The 16600-nt window shown below is 42.6% G+C and overlaps 1 long non-coding RNA gene across 1 annotated transcript; it reads left to right on the plus strand.

Moving 5' to 3' along the window:
- Positions 1 to 908: 908 nt before the first annotated feature.
- Positions 909 to 15172, plus strand: LOC142020962 (uncharacterized). Its single transcript, XR_012647574.1, has 4 exons — positions 909 to 1124; positions 2482 to 2534; positions 12869 to 13032; positions 15067 to 15172. It is a non-coding gene; the product is annotated as an uncharacterized LOC142020962 (long non-coding RNA).
- The last annotated feature ends 1428 nt before the right edge of the window (positions 15173 to 16600 follow it).

The raw sequence follows: 16600 nt of genomic DNA on the forward strand, positions 1-16600 counted from the left end.
GGGATGTCCTGAGTGGGGTGGACCCTGGGGCACCCCACCCCCAGTGACCCAGGCAACCTTGCCTGCTATGCAGGCTCCACCCTACCGCTGCTCTGCCCCTCCCTTCTGATCCCCTCCCCACCAGGCAACAGTGCCTGGCGATCACTTGGGCCTGAGAGCGAGGTGCGGTGGAGGCAGCAGGAGTCTCCCTGCTCCACTCACACAAACACATTGTCTTTCACACTCGCCTCCCAGTCCAACACATACTTGTGGTGTTGAGCAACGAAGGGTCCTGTGGCACCTTATAGACTAACAGAAAAGTTTAGAGCATGAGCTTTCGTGAGTTAACTCACTTCTTCAGAAACTCACGAAAGCTCATGCTCTAAACTTTTCTGTTAGTCTATAAGGTGCCACAGGACCCTTCGTTGCTCTACAGATCCAGACTAACACGGCTACCCCTCTGATACTTGTGGTGTTGTTTCTGTTGTTACTTCTTTCAGAGTGTGTTATTTTAGGTTTTTGACAGGTCTGTGCAGGCTTAAATTTAATTCTTTGACTCATGAGTTCTAAAATGCCAAACCTGTCATGGCTGCAGTAATGATCACCATGGTAATTTTTAAAAGCTGTCTGTTATGTCTAGTTATTGGTTTCTGCAGAGGGTGGACAACTGCCAATTACATCAATATTGATGCACATAACCAAATTCATTCCCCCTCATTTTTTCCATCCACGTGCAGAAGAGCGGCCAGGAGTCTCTGGAATTGGACTCAGTCTTCCAGAGGCTCCTGCAGCCAAATTGGGAGATTGGCTGCTAATAGTCCATCAATTCAGTGGGGCAAAGCAGACTCCCCTGTGGTCTGGCCCCTGGAAGTGGTTGGCACGTCACTGTGGCCCCTGAGGGAAGCAGGGCAGGGGGTCTCCACACAGTACCGTTGCTTGCAGGCACTGCCCCACAGGTCCAATTGGCTGGGAATGGGAAACCACAGGTAAGGGGAGATGTGGGGGTGGTGCCATTGGATGTGGGGGCAGCATGCAGATCTATATACTCTTCTCCTCAGGAGCTGCTGCTGAACTTGCTGGCCACAGTTGGGAGTGGCACAGAGCCAGGGCATGGGAGAGCCTGTTTTATCCGCACTGTACCTGAGGTAAGTATTGCCCATCTGGAGCCCGAGTTCTGAACCCTCTCCTGCACACCAGCCCTCTGCCTTGGCCTGGCAAAAGTGAGTGAGGATGGGTGAGACAGGAGAGATGGAGTGAGCAGTGGTGGGACCCTGGAGAAGGGGCGGGGAAGGAGGCGGGGCAATGGGCTTTGAAGTAGATCCGAGATTGCACTTAAATTCAGAAAGTGATCTTGTGCTTAAAAAAGTTGGAGACCACTGATCTACAGGCTTGATACTGCAACCACTTCCTTCCAAGTAGTTCCACTGAAATCACCAGGTTGGATGCTATTGGCCATGGCCTTCCTCTCTGGAGATGTGACCAAAACCATAATTTGAGCTCACAAGAGAAAATGAAGGTTGCCTTCTCCAAATCCCCCTCCCTGCCCCCCAGGAACCAAAATAACTTTCTTAACAGAGGATCATGACATTGCTTTTGTCACCATGATGCAATATTCTTAATGGTATGGATGCATAGAGCCAGTGGTGTCACAAACCTAAATATTCAGAATCTGGAGCTACATCTACACCACCACGGGGTCTATCTTCCAGGGTTCAATTTTGCACATCTAGTATGGACATGCAAAAGCAATATTTCTTAGGGGCTGCACTATACCCCGTATTCCTTGTGAGACGTGAGACATAAGGGAGGCTGATAGGAGAAACTCTCTTGTCGACCTTCCCATGTATAGACAGACAAGTTAGCTAAGTGCAGATACATTGATTTTAGTTATGCAAATGGTGGAGCTAGAATTACATATCTGCGGTCGACTATCTTAGTCTAATATAGATATAGCCTGGGATAGATTAAGATCAGCAGCCTACAGCACAGTAAAAATTATCTAATTGCAGTTTTTGTTTTTAACGGCTCATGTTTACATTAAAATAAAGAGTCTGTAGCTGCTGCCAAGGGTGACTGCATGCATTCACATTGATGCTCTTTTTACAGAGATCTATATCCTAAGGAAGGAAGGGTGGTTAAAGGGCATTGTTGTCACCAATCTAAAGAATACTTCCCTGTGAGGAGCTCACTAATGCCCACAGCTGATACACAAATAAGACTGTACACTGAACAACAAGGGGGAAACACACACACACATACACACACGCATGCACGCAAGCTGAGGAGGAAATTAACTCAATATCAAATGTGCCGGCAACACATAAATTAACCCTTTTTGAAGCTGGAGGCACACAGTGACTTGACTTCCTTCACTACCAGGCACTGCTTGGAGTGTTGAGACAGATCAGCCGCATATCATGCAATGCTAATCCACATCGGATGGCTGACAAAGTCAACATGGTCTTTAATGCAAAATAATTATGTCAAGCATGTTTCTTCTAGTGCAGTTCCCGAGGTGCTGCTTAAGTGATGCTGTTTTCACTGGAAAATAAAAAGTAAGTGCATGAACTAAAGCTGACACTATGGAAATTAGCTGATGGTGTACATTAAGAATTTAGCAACTTTTAAGTGGGATACAGCCACCCAAAACTGGGATTGTTTCCCGCAGAAGTGTGCAATAACATATGTATAGCCCCTTCCCACCAAAGGCCTCCTTGTACTCTACAGAAATTAAACGATCTGAAGGAAGCATTTCTAGATAGGATCATGTGGATTAAAACACCTAAGGTCAAACAGCAAGTCAGTGGATTGGGTAGGAAAAGAATCCAGGTATCTGCCCCTTAGACAAAGTTGCCATGGTCTCATACTCTACTGCAGGGTTATATAAGGCATGGAATCTGAGCTGAGCAAATGCCACTGTAAATCCAAGATGGAGGAGACTGCCTTGTTAAGATCAATTGTATACTTGCTAATTTCTCTATAAATAGCTTCTCTGTTGGTGTGCACTACAAATAAAAGGACAAGAATCTTCAGCCACTCATGCAGCATACTCTTACCTCCTTACAACAACATCTGTTACTGTGTACGCCCCTGAGCATTTCTTAATGCTCTGCCTCCTCTATCTCCATTGCCTGAGGCTCTCACCTCATGTTTTGTGTCTCTGTCTTTTCTTTCCACGGTTTGCATGTCCCTTTATCCTCCCCCTAGACTTCTTCCCTAGCACCTGCTCTGCCTTTTCATCACTCATGCTTCTTTCCCTTGCCTCACACGATGCTGTTTTGCTCTTCTGTCACCACCTCCCATGGCTCCTCTTCCCTCTCTTGGCCACAAAACTTTCCGAGGATTAAAAAAATGTGCTATACGAGTTATGGTCTGGGTCTCTCTGGTCTGGCAAATCCAGCCAGGCCCGACCTGGCCATGGATGTTGCTGGATCAGAAAGCCCCTGGACCAGAGAGCCCCAGAGGCAGAGGTGTCCAGTGGGTTTCGCAGCAAGTCCAGCAAGCTGTGGGCAGCAGAGCCAGCTGGGGCCAGCAGCAGGGAGTCTGGGGGCAGTGGAACCTGGTAAGGACCTGACAAGTACCCGGATAGATAAGTAGAAAGGAAGGGTAATGGGCGAGTGAGCAAAGCCAAATGGATGAGGTGGAGTTGTTACAGCAGCAATCATGGACATTTGCATCTCCCTTTCTCACTGCAGGAGAGCGTGGTGAGGTCATTCCTTCTGTCTCATGCTCTTTAGTTCTCTCCTACAATCTTTGTCTTTTCTTCTCCATTCTGTTCGTGTTCCCAATAACACAGTATTCTGTGTAGGTGGGCAAGTGATCTTGAGGCATTACAATGAGTGTTTGTGCACTAGGTATTCCTCTATGGAGGGATGCATATGTCACTACCCATCAGTTTCCCAGGGCAGCATGCTCTGTGCCCAATGCCCATCTTTTCAGATACCATTCTCCTTGCTTTCAGGAAAATGGGGAGTTTTTTTCAGGTTCAGTAATCCTGATGCCTACTCAGCAATGAAAATAGCACTGTAGGGCATGTTCACCTATATATTTCTTTATTAATGGAAACCACAGTATTGACAAGTCTGGGCATCTGCCTTGGAAAAGGAACAGCAGGATTTTACAGCTATGGAGTCACAGTTTTCTGACTGAGGTCACCAGCTTTCAGTGATTCACAATCTGTCTTTTTGGCAACCCTACTAAAGAACAGGCTGGGCTTGTTTTGTTTTGTTTTGTTTCTTAAGAATAGTCTGTGAGAAGTGCTAATGCTTAGTTATGTCTTGGAAGATCTCATGCTGCCCTCTATTTGACATTGTATATGTCCTCAACTGTCAAATTCTAAGTACGGCTCTCCCTGAATCTGCTGTACTAGTGGATCTACGTACTGCAAAGGACAACATATGTTAGTTTATATTAAATCATATTTGTTTTGAGGTGCTTAGCTGACTCTACACCCTGAATGCCAGAAGCCATCTTCCCCCTCCCTTGTCTGAAAGCTCACAGCCCTTTACCTTCTCTTTGTGAAGAACTGTTGGCCAGACTGTGACCAGATACTCTCTCCTATGCACACCCTATACCAGGGGTCAGCAATCAAAAGAGCAAGAAGTGCCATTTTTTTTTCAAACTTGGTAAAAACTCAGTAATTCAAGAGCCGCAATGCTTGTGAATATGAGACTGTCCTTAAAATAAAGGCAATCTGTACTTTTTGTGACCCCTATTTTAAGTAACAGACAGGTAGCCATGTTAGTCTGTATTCTAACAAAACAAAACAACAGTCATGTAGCACTTTAAAGACTAACAACATGATTCATTAGGTGATGAGCTTTTGTGGGACAGACCCACTTCTTCATATCTATAGAATAGCCAGTCCAGACCCAGTTATATAGTTCAGAGGTCCGAAAAAAATTGCACTAAAAACTGACAAACCAAATACATAGAAATGAAGGAGAGGAGTGAGGTGAAGGGGATGTTAAGTGTCTTGCCTGAGATAAGTACAAACATCAAAGGAAGAGAAGCAGTCCTTGTAATGTGTGAGATAATCGCTGTCTTTGTTCATACCAAGTGTTAACGTGTCGCACTTGAGTATGAATCCCCGTTCACAAATCTCCCTATGTAAGCTGCTTTTAAAGTCTCTTTGTTATAGGATGCATATTCTCTGGTTTTTAACAGAGTGGCCCACTCCATTGAAATGCTCATTGACAAGGTTATGTGTATTGAGATTCCTAATGTCCACACATATCCCACAATTCACTGCACATATTAAAGGGGGAATTATCCAACATTTCAAGATCACATATTGTTTGCTATTTAGATAGGAGTTGTTCATTGTATGGCTTCTAGACACATCCTACACCAGAGCTGCTGGTTGTAGACCCTTGCCCTACACACTACTGCAGTAGTCTTTGTACAAAATATGCCTGCTGAGGTATCATTTGAGATCTAATACCTTGCTGGTCAATCATATCAGGGTGAAATACATGTAAAAACATTTGAGATAGAGCTATAAACATAAGCTGAAATCATGATGGAAGTGTGTTTACTGAACCAGAAGTTACTGTCTGAAGAGATGTTTACTGCACAGTGAGTAAACCTGTTTCTTTGGCTTTGATTACGGTTACACTAGCAAGTTTTGCTGGCAAAGCCCTGGTTGTCAACTTTTTGTTGACAAAACTCGTGGAGCACACACACACAAAATGCATTTTGTTGACTATCTGGGCAAAACACAGCACTTTTGCCAGCAGCGTTCTGCCTCAAAGCGTTGACGCATAATGCTGCTGTTGCCAGATTTTGTTGACAAAAAAGCTGTGTGGCTGCTCTGGGGGTTCTTCTCTTGACAGACAGGGCATCCACAACAATGGGCAGCCCTGTCTGCTGTGCTTATGGGTGCCTGTTTTGTCAAGAGAGAAGCCAGGCAGCCCAGCTGTCTGTCGACAGAGCTGATCAAAAGATGGATCCACTTTTATGTGCAGACACGATCTGTCAACAGAAGTTTTGTCTGAACATCTATTCTGACAATAACTTCTGTAGACAGATCGCTGTAGTGTAACCGTAGCCTATATCTAAATTGCAGGCTTCTGTTGGGAGCCTAGGGGTCTCCCATCAGCAGTCTGCCAGATTGGGAGCCTTCTGCCGCCATCCTGGTCATACTCATTCCACGAGGAAGAAGGGATGTCTCGGCAGAGAAGGGTTTCCCTGACATTTGGCCCCATGTGGAGGAGCCAAATGTCAGGGAAAGCCTCTCCAGACAGAACTGTCACCAGGAGATACACAAATGCATTGCACAACTCGTGTATCTTTTGCTGATAGTTCTTGGCAATCTAGATGTAGCTTTAAAGATAAAGGACAAGCTGATAGCTCTAGCCATGTATCATCAAAGATCATGGACAATCACTTGTCAATTGGCAAAACAAACCAGCAGTCATGTAGCACTTTAAAGACTAACAAAATTATTCATTAGGTGATGATCTTTCATGGGACAGACCCACTTATTCAGATCTTATGTCAGTTGGCAAGTGAGTAAGATAGGATTGATTTGCTTTTTTAGCAAACAGCATGAAACCTTTTTGATTACCAGAGTTGTCTCTGTCCTTACAGAGGAAACAAATAGGCTCAAGAGGTAGCCACGTTAGTCTATATCTTCACAAAACAAAGAAGCCAGTCCCGTAGTGCCTTAAGAATGAACAATATTGTTTGTTAGTAAATGAATTTTATCCAGGGGTCATTCTTAGCAAATGCATTTCAAAGGGTGACAACTACAAAAGCAAGAGGTAAATCATACCAAGATATCTCCCTATCCATCTCTCCCTCCTAAGAATACAAAAGAAACAGCTGTTGGCTGGACTTTGGGACCTGAGAATTTGGTTAGCAATTTACTGGAAATGTGTAGTAAAGGGACTCCACCTTGAACCAAGTCCAGTTTGTTAGGTTTTAGTATTAGGAAGTGTTTTATCTTTATTTCTCTTGTAACTATTCTTGATTTTGGTGTCTTATACTTGTTCTCACTTAAATTCTATCTCCTTGTAGTTAAATAAACTTACTTTATTCTCTGATTAAAACTAATTCAGTGCTGTGAACTGTGTGGGTAACTCCATTTAGGGAAGCTAACTGGACAAACAACCTAATTATCAGGACTGTCCAGGGGAGGGCTTCATTATGCCGAATGTATTTTGAGGGGGAAATGCAGGAGTGGGACTAATCTAGTGTTATTCTGCAAGAGGTAATCAAGGTTGGTGGAAACCAGAGTGTAACTGATGTGTGGTTGGCAAACTGAAGCTACACACAGATACTCAGGGTGCGATCTGCAGGCTGTTTGGCTTGTTATGTGGGAGCTACAGCAGCAAAGCATTGTGAGGCAACATATTCTCAGGGAAGCCCCTCATTGGTCTGGATTGCACCCATGGAATGTCAGAGATCCCTCAGAAAGAGGGCAAATTCACCTTCATTAGCATGTCACTTAAGGTTGCCAAGAGAAAGTGCTGCATTTAATCGCTACAGGCCAAAATGGGTAATTTTAGCTTCAGCCCTCTGTGTAGGGGCCTGGAGCACTACAGCACCCTATCATAGAATGGAATCATAGAATCCTAGGGCTGGAAGGGACCTCAGGAGATCATTGAGTCCAGCCCCCTACCTAAAGCAGGACCAACCTAAACTAAATCATCCCAGCCAGGACTTTGTCAAGCTGGTACTTAACCACTAGCGATGGAGATTCCATTCCAGCACCTCTCAAGATAAAGCATTCCTGTGCTTCACCACCCTCCTGGTGAAATAGTTTTTCCTAATATCCAACCCACACCTCCCCCTTGGTCACTGGAGACCATTGCTCCTTGTTCTGCCATCTGTCACTACTGAGAACAGTCTTTCTCCATCCTTTCTAGAGCCCCACTTCAGGAAGTTACTATGCCAATAGTAACAAATAGAACTGATCAAAAAAGCTTTACTTTTTGAGGGGTGAAAGAGGTGAAGGTTGAAAAAGTTTCCTTTTTTAAAATTTCTCATTACTATTGTTCAATTTCAACAAGAAACCTCCCCCGATTTTTTCCATCCTTTCTCCTAAAAATACCACTTCTTTTTTTGCTGTTTTAGTGAGAAATCAATAGATTTTGAAACAAGATGTTTCATTTAGAAAAAAAAGCTATTTTCTTTCAAGACATGGTGGGACATTTCCAGCCTATACTATGAATGAGAATACTTGATTCTTTAGATGCTCATATATACCCTTTGCCTACACACAGTAATCTAGTTAGAGGGGACACTATTAACAATCCATGCATGGGTCTTAATATATTGCTCCAAGACAGAAGGCTCAACAGCAATCCTGGAAAAAAAAAAGTGGTCAGGCTCAGTCCTAATATTTGGTACTTGGTAGAGGGAGATATGTAACTGAACCAATTGGGTTTAGAACTAAACCAAACTTTTATCTATAAACATTAGTTCATTGTTAAATTTTCCACTTCTGTACAGCATTTCCAACACTGATCCAGAGCACTTTATACACATTAATTAACCCTCCTAGCACTCCTTAATCTGGGATTGCTACACTTATTTTACTGATGAGGAAGCAAGGTTACCTATTAGGAAGCTGGTTTCTTGGCCCAAGTCACAAAAAGGTCATGGGACAAGCAATATAGGTTAGTGTAGACTGGCCAGTAGTGTTTCAACTATCAGGTTTAAATTTGTTCTGAACTGTTGTAGATAACATGGGATAGAAATCCCCATGCTCTGCCTAAAAGAGTGCTCCAAGCAGTGTGTTTTTAATGGTGAGAGGCCTGAAGAATACTAGTGGTGATTAAGCCTGTGAGATGATGAGCTGAAAAGAACATAGATTTCCTAATTTATGTTCCTTGTGCAAAAGTCTCCAGATAACTTTTTACAACTGTAATTGTTTCATGTTGGTTCAACTTTGGGTTTTCTAGCTCCAGCTCATGCTGGACAGAAATATACCTGGGTACCACCATAAAGGCTGTTCTTGTGGAATTTTTGGCCAAACACTGAAAATCAACACATTAAGATAAGAAGCCCTGAGGAGAGGAAACTTAAGTCCAAAGAACATCACTGAGGCTAGATCTACGTTAGGGTAGAAAGTCGATTTCTGATATGCAGTTCTAATTAGCCTAGCTAGACTCGACGTATCAGAATTGACTTTCTTACATAGTGTAAGTCTTCAGGCTTGTGCTGATGTCCCTTACTCCATGCTATAGCATGGAGTACAGGGGTTGATGGCCGAGCCCAGAGAGGTTGATTTTGGCGTGTCTATACCAGATGCGCAAACTCCGGAAGATTGATCTTCCTGCGTCCATCATCCAGTAAGTATAGATCGTCAACATTTTGGGCAGTGAAACCATTTTAGATGGTTGTCAATGGAAATTTTTATCTTCTGCATCATGAACAAAATCGTCTTATTTTGTCTTAGAAAATGTAGGCATGTTCAGGTTCAATGCCAAGGAATGAAAGCCATTTTTTCCAGAAATTGTATGGCAAGATCTCAAATACATTCATGAAACTGAGTCCATCCTCTGAGCAGTCCATCCCAAGCTCTAATCTTCTCATGACTCCCTATACCTCCCTGGTTTGTATATGACCTGATAAAATGCAGTTATTTTAAAAAATTGCCTGTAACCATGGCAACCTGCATGCACAGTGTTTCAACTGGAAATTTAAAACAGAGGCAGAAGCTAAAGTTTCTTGATAGGATATTTATGATCTCTTAGCCTTTGTGCATTTTTAATGAAAGTGTTCAGTTTAAATGGGCTTATCAAAATATCATTAATTTTAGGGTCAGGTTTAAGCTGTCTGGGCTTATGGCCAAAACGATTTTTTAAAGTTTTCTATGGTTGCTTCAGCTCTCTGAGAATCTTCACCTTCCAAATGATAGCTGCTCCTGTTCCAATCAATGCATGACCTGATCTAACTACTCTGGGGGACTGCTGATTTTTAAACAGGATATAGTACTGTTTGCATCCTCTGCTTGTGGGTAGATCTGGACTGAAGTGAACTAACGAATGTACTTTGACCTCTCAAAGAGTAAGTGCAACATTTCAAAAGGCCTCCTTAATGGTCTGATCCAAATCCCATTGACTTCAATGAGGTTTGGGTACAGCCTCACTTGTGCCTGCAAAACTGTCAGGAATCTCCGGCTGCAAGTCTTAACCCCTGCATTTGCTCATGAAGCTGGATAATTACACATGGAAGTAGGGATCTAGGTGACCATTTGGTCATTTGCACATGCCATCAGGTGTCTGCATATAGATTTTTGGTTTTTGAAGGGAAGCAAATTCATATGCTTGCCACAAAGTTAATTTCTCCAAACGTGGCTCCAGGATGTTTCACAGAAAAAGATTCTACCTGCTCAACAAAAGTACAACAAATATTACTGAACAGTAAAATGCAGATGTCTCAAATTACTTACTTCCAGAAATGGAAAGGTTAAATCATGAGAGTCACCATCACTACATGGTGTCAGAATCTTCTCTGCTGTTAGCCATCCTAAATTATCTGCTGGATTTTAAAAATTCTGGTTTATTAATTAGTGTTACTAAGGTTCATCTCACCGCAATATCAGGTTTTCATTCTCCATGAGAGGGGTTTTCTGTTTTTGTTCTCCATATGGCTTCCAGATCTTTTAAGGCCAAGCAAATTTTTATCTCCTGGTTGAGGATACTACCTGATGAGGGATCTCAACCTGGCACTTAGATACCTCATGAGGCATCTGTTTGACCTGCTCCTTACTTCACTTAGGTGTAAAGAAGGACATTCTAGTAGCTCCCATGTCAGCCCAAAGGGTTGGAGAAATTGAAACCAGACAATATTTTCAAGGGCTGGGTCTCCCTACGACTGTACCCAAGTTCTTACCTAAGGTGCTATCAGATTTCCATCTTTGCCAGTGTATTCACCTTCTGGTGTCTTTGTTTAAACCACATGATCTCAATAGGAGGCTCCCTTCAGCTGTTAGATGTACAGTGGGCACTGGCCTTTTATCTTGATAGGATGAAGGAAACTTTGGAAATGCCCTAGATTCTTTGTCTCCATTGTAGAAAGATCAAAGCGGTCCACCTCATTCCTCAGAGACTGTTGAGGTGGATCTGCAGCTGTATTACTGTTTCTGTGATTCAGCTGGTGCTTTGCTTCTCCAAAGAGGAGGCACATTTGTCCACGTTGTAAGCAACTTCCACAGCATTACTCAACAACATTCTATGGTTAAAAATATGCAGAGCTGGGTTTTAGTGCTTATCATTTTTAAACACTATGCCTTCGTCCACACTGTTAGATCTGATACAGCACTTGACTCTATGGTACTGTCTTCAATCCTGGACTCGATTCCAAAGTTCCCCATTCCCAGGGAGGATGCTGCTCAGGAATCACCTGAAGTGGAGCATCCAGGGAGATACTACTCTGTAACCTTTTATGTTATGTTTATTATGCTTCAGTGGATTCAGCTCCGGTGGCTACAGTCTCAAGTACAACATCGTTCTAGAGCTCAGGGGATCACATGAAACCATAGGCAAATAACACATACAGGCTGCTTCTACACTCTCACTCTCCTGTCAGAGGTGCCATTTGAAGCAGGCTAATAAGCTGCTAACACGCATATTCAGTGCCTCATTCACATAATGGCAGCTGTGCAACTTTTGACGTGCAGACCTTGAATTTCAGATTGGCAGTGAAGATGGGGGCAGCTTCGAAATAAGCCCTGTGGTATAAATGGGTCATCTAGGGCAAATTTGATTCTCCAGAAGTTCCTGGGTTCCACACAACCTTTGGCTGTTCAGCTGTTTGGTTAGCCAAAAAAACTTGTGTGCAGATCTACTCTGTCTCTTCCTTAAGGGACCCAAGCAGCAGTTTCAGTACACATTTCATTGCTTTCTTCAGCCTGACAGCTTGCCAGCATTCCACCTAGTGGCTGAGATAGCATTTCCTATTTCTTTACTTGCCTTTTTTCATGCTGCCAGCTTTGGGGAAGCTGGTCTGGGCAGTACTGGGAATGTAACTAGGAAGACATATCTGAGTGTGGATAACCAAATTTGTTGGTTAACAGCTGTTCAGAAAATCAATAATCCATAGCTTCATTCATGCTCTGTGTCTCAGAACTGATTCTTAGTACAAAAATACTCTGTCTTTAAGCGTCCTAAAATAGCCTGTGTAAACTGAATTAAGGATGTTCAACAAGGGGGTTGAAGATATATTCAGAACAGATAGATGGTTTCTTTGATCTGCAAAAAAGACGTTTGAACAGTTCCTATTTCTTCCCACACATATCTAGGAGAAACCAAACACAATATGTTGATCTGAGAGAGGAGAGGGGAGTGGGGCTGGGTGCCTCATTAGGGATAAGCAAATGGAGGTGGATTGCCTCATTAGTGTCAGTTATACAGTTTCCATTGCTTCATCCAGGTTGCTAATTGTGATATTAGTCTTCTCTCAATCACACAATGATAAGGCCTGGATGTTCTCTGAATGTGGCCAGATTGCAATGATACTAGATCACTTACTGGTGTCTTGGTGTGGAAAGGTGATCTCCCATGGAGGACAGAATAAGGCAAGCCTCCCCAGAAACCTTGTGAGAAGGACGAAAGAGTTTCTCTATGAGAGATTTATGGAGATGTGCTGGAAGGATTCCTGTGCTGTCTCCAGACACATTAACAAACTCTTCCAGGGAACCCCTTCTGTGTAGGTAGAGTGGCCACCACAGATCACACCCACTTGCCTTAACCCACTTGTAGCAGGACTAAAAAGGAGAACTGACCAGAAGTGCTCTCCCAGCCATCAGGGTCTGGCAGCAGTACATCCCAGGAAGAGGGGATTGACTGCAAAGTTAAAAAAGGGTTCTGGCTGTCGGTGAGATTGGCTGCTCCATTCACCTGCTGACCGTTGTCCTTCTTCTTCTTTTCCTCATCAGCCATGTCCTCCCTGCTGTTGCCCAAGGCTGCCTGAAGAATCCCTTGTGCATGAGCAGCTTTGGGAGAGTGGCTAGGTCCCTCCTAGAATCCCATGCAGTCATTCATAGAAGCAGCATGTTGGCAGTGACGACCCAGACCATCCATTTGCCTCCTGTGTCTTCTGGTATGCCTGTCTGAGCTACTTTATTTTTGTGCAAACACTTCTGGGCATCCTGGCATATCCTTTTTTCAACATGCCCTGTGCAGTCTTGGCAATGATATAAGCATTTGTTTGCTGCTTAATAGTTCTACTAGCACAGATTAATTCCTCATCTACCCCAGCAGTCAGACCCAGGCTCTCCTGCAGACTTCATAATGGAACTTATCTGTGACCTAGATATTCACGGTCAGATGTGCTGCTGAGGTGTGCTGTTTGCTCCACTTGCCAGGCTGTCCAAACAGGAAATGAAATTCCAAGTTTCCTGGGCCTTTTCCTGTGCACCTGGAGAGCAGAAGAGCTGAAAGTGCTGGTCAGTGTGGACATACTGGGTGCTGTGGGACATGTCTAGGAGAGCAAGAATGTTGACTTCTATAGTGCTGTGTCTGCACTACCCTAAAGTCAATCATGCAAGCTTGAATTTAGTGTTACTCCTCCTAAAAATCAGGAATAGTGAAATTGACCTTGACAGCCCTTACAGTCAGCAGAAAGGGCATGGTGATATGAACTTGTTATGAAAATTGACTTAATGTGGCTAAAATCAAGTAGCATAAGACAGCCTATTTTATTTAGCGAGTAAGTTTTAAAGAAATATTCACTTTTTGCATAAGTTGTTCATGAAGTTGTTGGAGTCTTTTGGAAAAGGTGCTTGGAGAAATGTGCATGAATGTAGGTTTTGGGTTATTCAATATTTTTGTTTAGGATTTTTCTTAATCTGCATTGTGTTATTTACTTTTCATTATATAGAGGCTATAACTAGACTAGCCCCAAATTTGAAGGGGCCGTGGTAATTAGGATGTTGGGAGATTACTAATGAAGTGCTGTGGTGCATATGCAGCACTTTATTAGGCTAAATCTCTGCCTGCAGCAACTTCGAAGTGTGAAACTTCAAAGTGTTGGCTTGCACGTAGCCACAGGTCAGGGACTTCAGGTTGAGGAGTAAAGGGACTTCAAAGTACCCATGGCTGACCCACGGATACACGCAAGCTGGCACTTCAAAGTTGCCTCAGGGGAGATTTAGCCTAATGAAGTACTGCATATGCACCACAGCACTTCATTAGTAATCTTTCAACACCCTAATTACCATGCCCCCTTCGAAGTTGGGGGCTAGGCTAGACAAAGCCATGGAGTGTTTGCCTAGGTCTGTTGCACTATATACAACCCAGAGCTCGCTAAAAATTCTTCTTTGTTCCCTTTTCAAAAAAACTTTTGAACAACCATTTCTCGTTCAAAACGTTGCAGTCTTTTCAGAAAAGATAATTTTAAAAAATGTTCTTTTAATTCAAACTGAAAATATTTGTTTTGGTTTTCCAAAAATGAAAATTAAATAAAAAATGCAATTTGAAATTAAACAAAAATGTTCATTTTGTCCAGATTGCCACTGAAAAATAAAAATAAATTTAATTACCAAAATACTTTTACTGCAAAAAGAAATAGAAGTTTTTAATTTACTCTAATAGAACCTTATGCTTGCAGGGAATTAGCTAAGTAATTGTATTGACATCAAATTCAGTTTATGGAGAAAATCCTTTTCTTTTCTCTTTGTCATGGAAGTACTGAATCAGCCCATTGCCTAAATGTTCTTTGGAGGTAATCCACCCCATTACTGCTGCATCTTGTTCTTATTAAAATTCTGATTAAAGTTAAAGTTAAAATTTCTGATCTGGTGGGTTCACAGAGCAACAGGATATGGTTGCTTGATCAAGCACTTAAGCAGATTTTACCTTTAAAAATATACATGCTGGGATTTTTAAAGTTATCTCTGAGATTAGACCCATTATCCCCCTTATTTAATGGGAATTGCGCATCTAGATCCCTACCCACCTTTGAAAATAATCTTATCCATAATCTTCTCAGATGACCTTTAAGATTCTAATCCCACACCCTCAGTGTGTCTTCATTGACACCTAGGGTGCTAGAATGATTTACGATATCTGAAGATCGAAGCCCACATTTGTATTGTTGTTCTCCTCACACTTGTTTATTTTTCCTTTTCTTAAGGTGCTTCTCTTTTCCCCATGACGAATAGTTAGCTGCAGTCTTCTGGAAAAAAAACATTCCCTGAATCTCTGCTGAAAAAAGCCCAATCTACATAAAAGCCTTTTAGAAATACAGAAATCTTGTGATGAATCCTTGTTTTCCTCATGATTTCAAAAGCAGTTACTGAAATTCTGGATATTTATCTGCACAAAACAAATATTTACCCGAGCTTTTTAAGATGTATGTCACCACCTGGGTCTCCTGTTTCCAGACACGGTGAAATATTTCCCACCTGTTTGGCTTTTTATCTAGTTTTGGGGGGGTGGATATCTCTTCCAAGCTCTTCTCATAACTTAGACAACATAATGCTACTGTTGAATCATTTTCTGTTCATTTTTCTCCCCTCAGAATTTAGTGACAAGCAGCAAAGCTACTTTCCACTAGAGGGCAGAAATGTAACAGCAAAGAAGCTGCACGAAATGTCACTGGCCAATGCCTGCAAGAATTGCAGTCAGCAAGGGAGAGGTAATTATGGATAGACAGAACACTATGACAGCAGCCTATTCAGAATAGATCAGAGAGATCTGGACTCTGACAGGATGGGCTGTATATTCTGAATTCAAATTGGTGTGGGTGCCTTTTTGTTTTTAAATAAGGGTCTTCCAGAGTTTTACAAGGAGAAAAAAAAGGAAGGGCAATATATATCAGAAGGCGGGTAACTTGGAAAATATTATGCTAAATAACTAGACAGGCATTCTAAGGGCAAACAAGAGATTGAAAGTTCTGACATATTATTTTGTAGGTAGGATTTGTGCAGTGATAAGCTGTCCCCTCTTAAAAATATTCATTTTAGCAGGAAGATTATAGGGTCTGTTGAGTCCACTGGCCAGGGGCAGGAAAAGTACTTCCAAAAATCACTCATTCTACTCAGTCATGGGAATTTGTTCCACTCCCTTCCTGGACTCTACAACAAAATATATTCAAAGCTTGATCCTGTGTTTGTTTAATCAAAGCAGCTCCGCAGCCACCTTTGCTTCTGGGACTGGATGTTTGCACAGTAGATTGCTCTGGTGAATCTCTCTGAACAATTCTTTCTGAAGGAGCTTGGTTTGCAGCAGTGTGTAGCATGCTTTCATGCAGCTAACTGAAAATCTGCTTGGGGAGCCAAACATAGCACTCCAGGTTTATTAAAACGCATTACTTGTGTTTACTTCTGCAGTGCTGATGTTGTTAGAAACAATAGGGCAAACAGCTCTGCAGTCAAGCCAAGAACCTATGTGGTGTTTACTACCCACCCACCATCTCTCCTCCCCACCCACATAGAGTTCTGATATAGCTGAGTTGCTGCTGGTCAGGTTATGCTGGTAGTGGTAGTTTTTAACTCAAGAGAATCAACTGGAAACGGGTCAGACAAGGTGGAAAATCTTAAGGGTCTGGATGGCTTTGCAGCTTATTGATATGATGCAGACTCATTTGCCTTGAAGTTGCTAGCCTGGGTCTTGGATCTTATCAGAAGGGTAAGGGGGAATTGTTACTATATGGTGGCCTGTGCAAA

This window comes from Carettochelys insculpta, chromosome 15 (assembly GCF_033958435.1).
Source record: "Carettochelys insculpta isolate YL-2023 chromosome 15, ASM3395843v1, whole genome shotgun sequence".
NCBI classification, from domain to species: Eukaryota; Metazoa; Chordata; order Testudines; family Carettochelyidae; genus Carettochelys; species Carettochelys insculpta.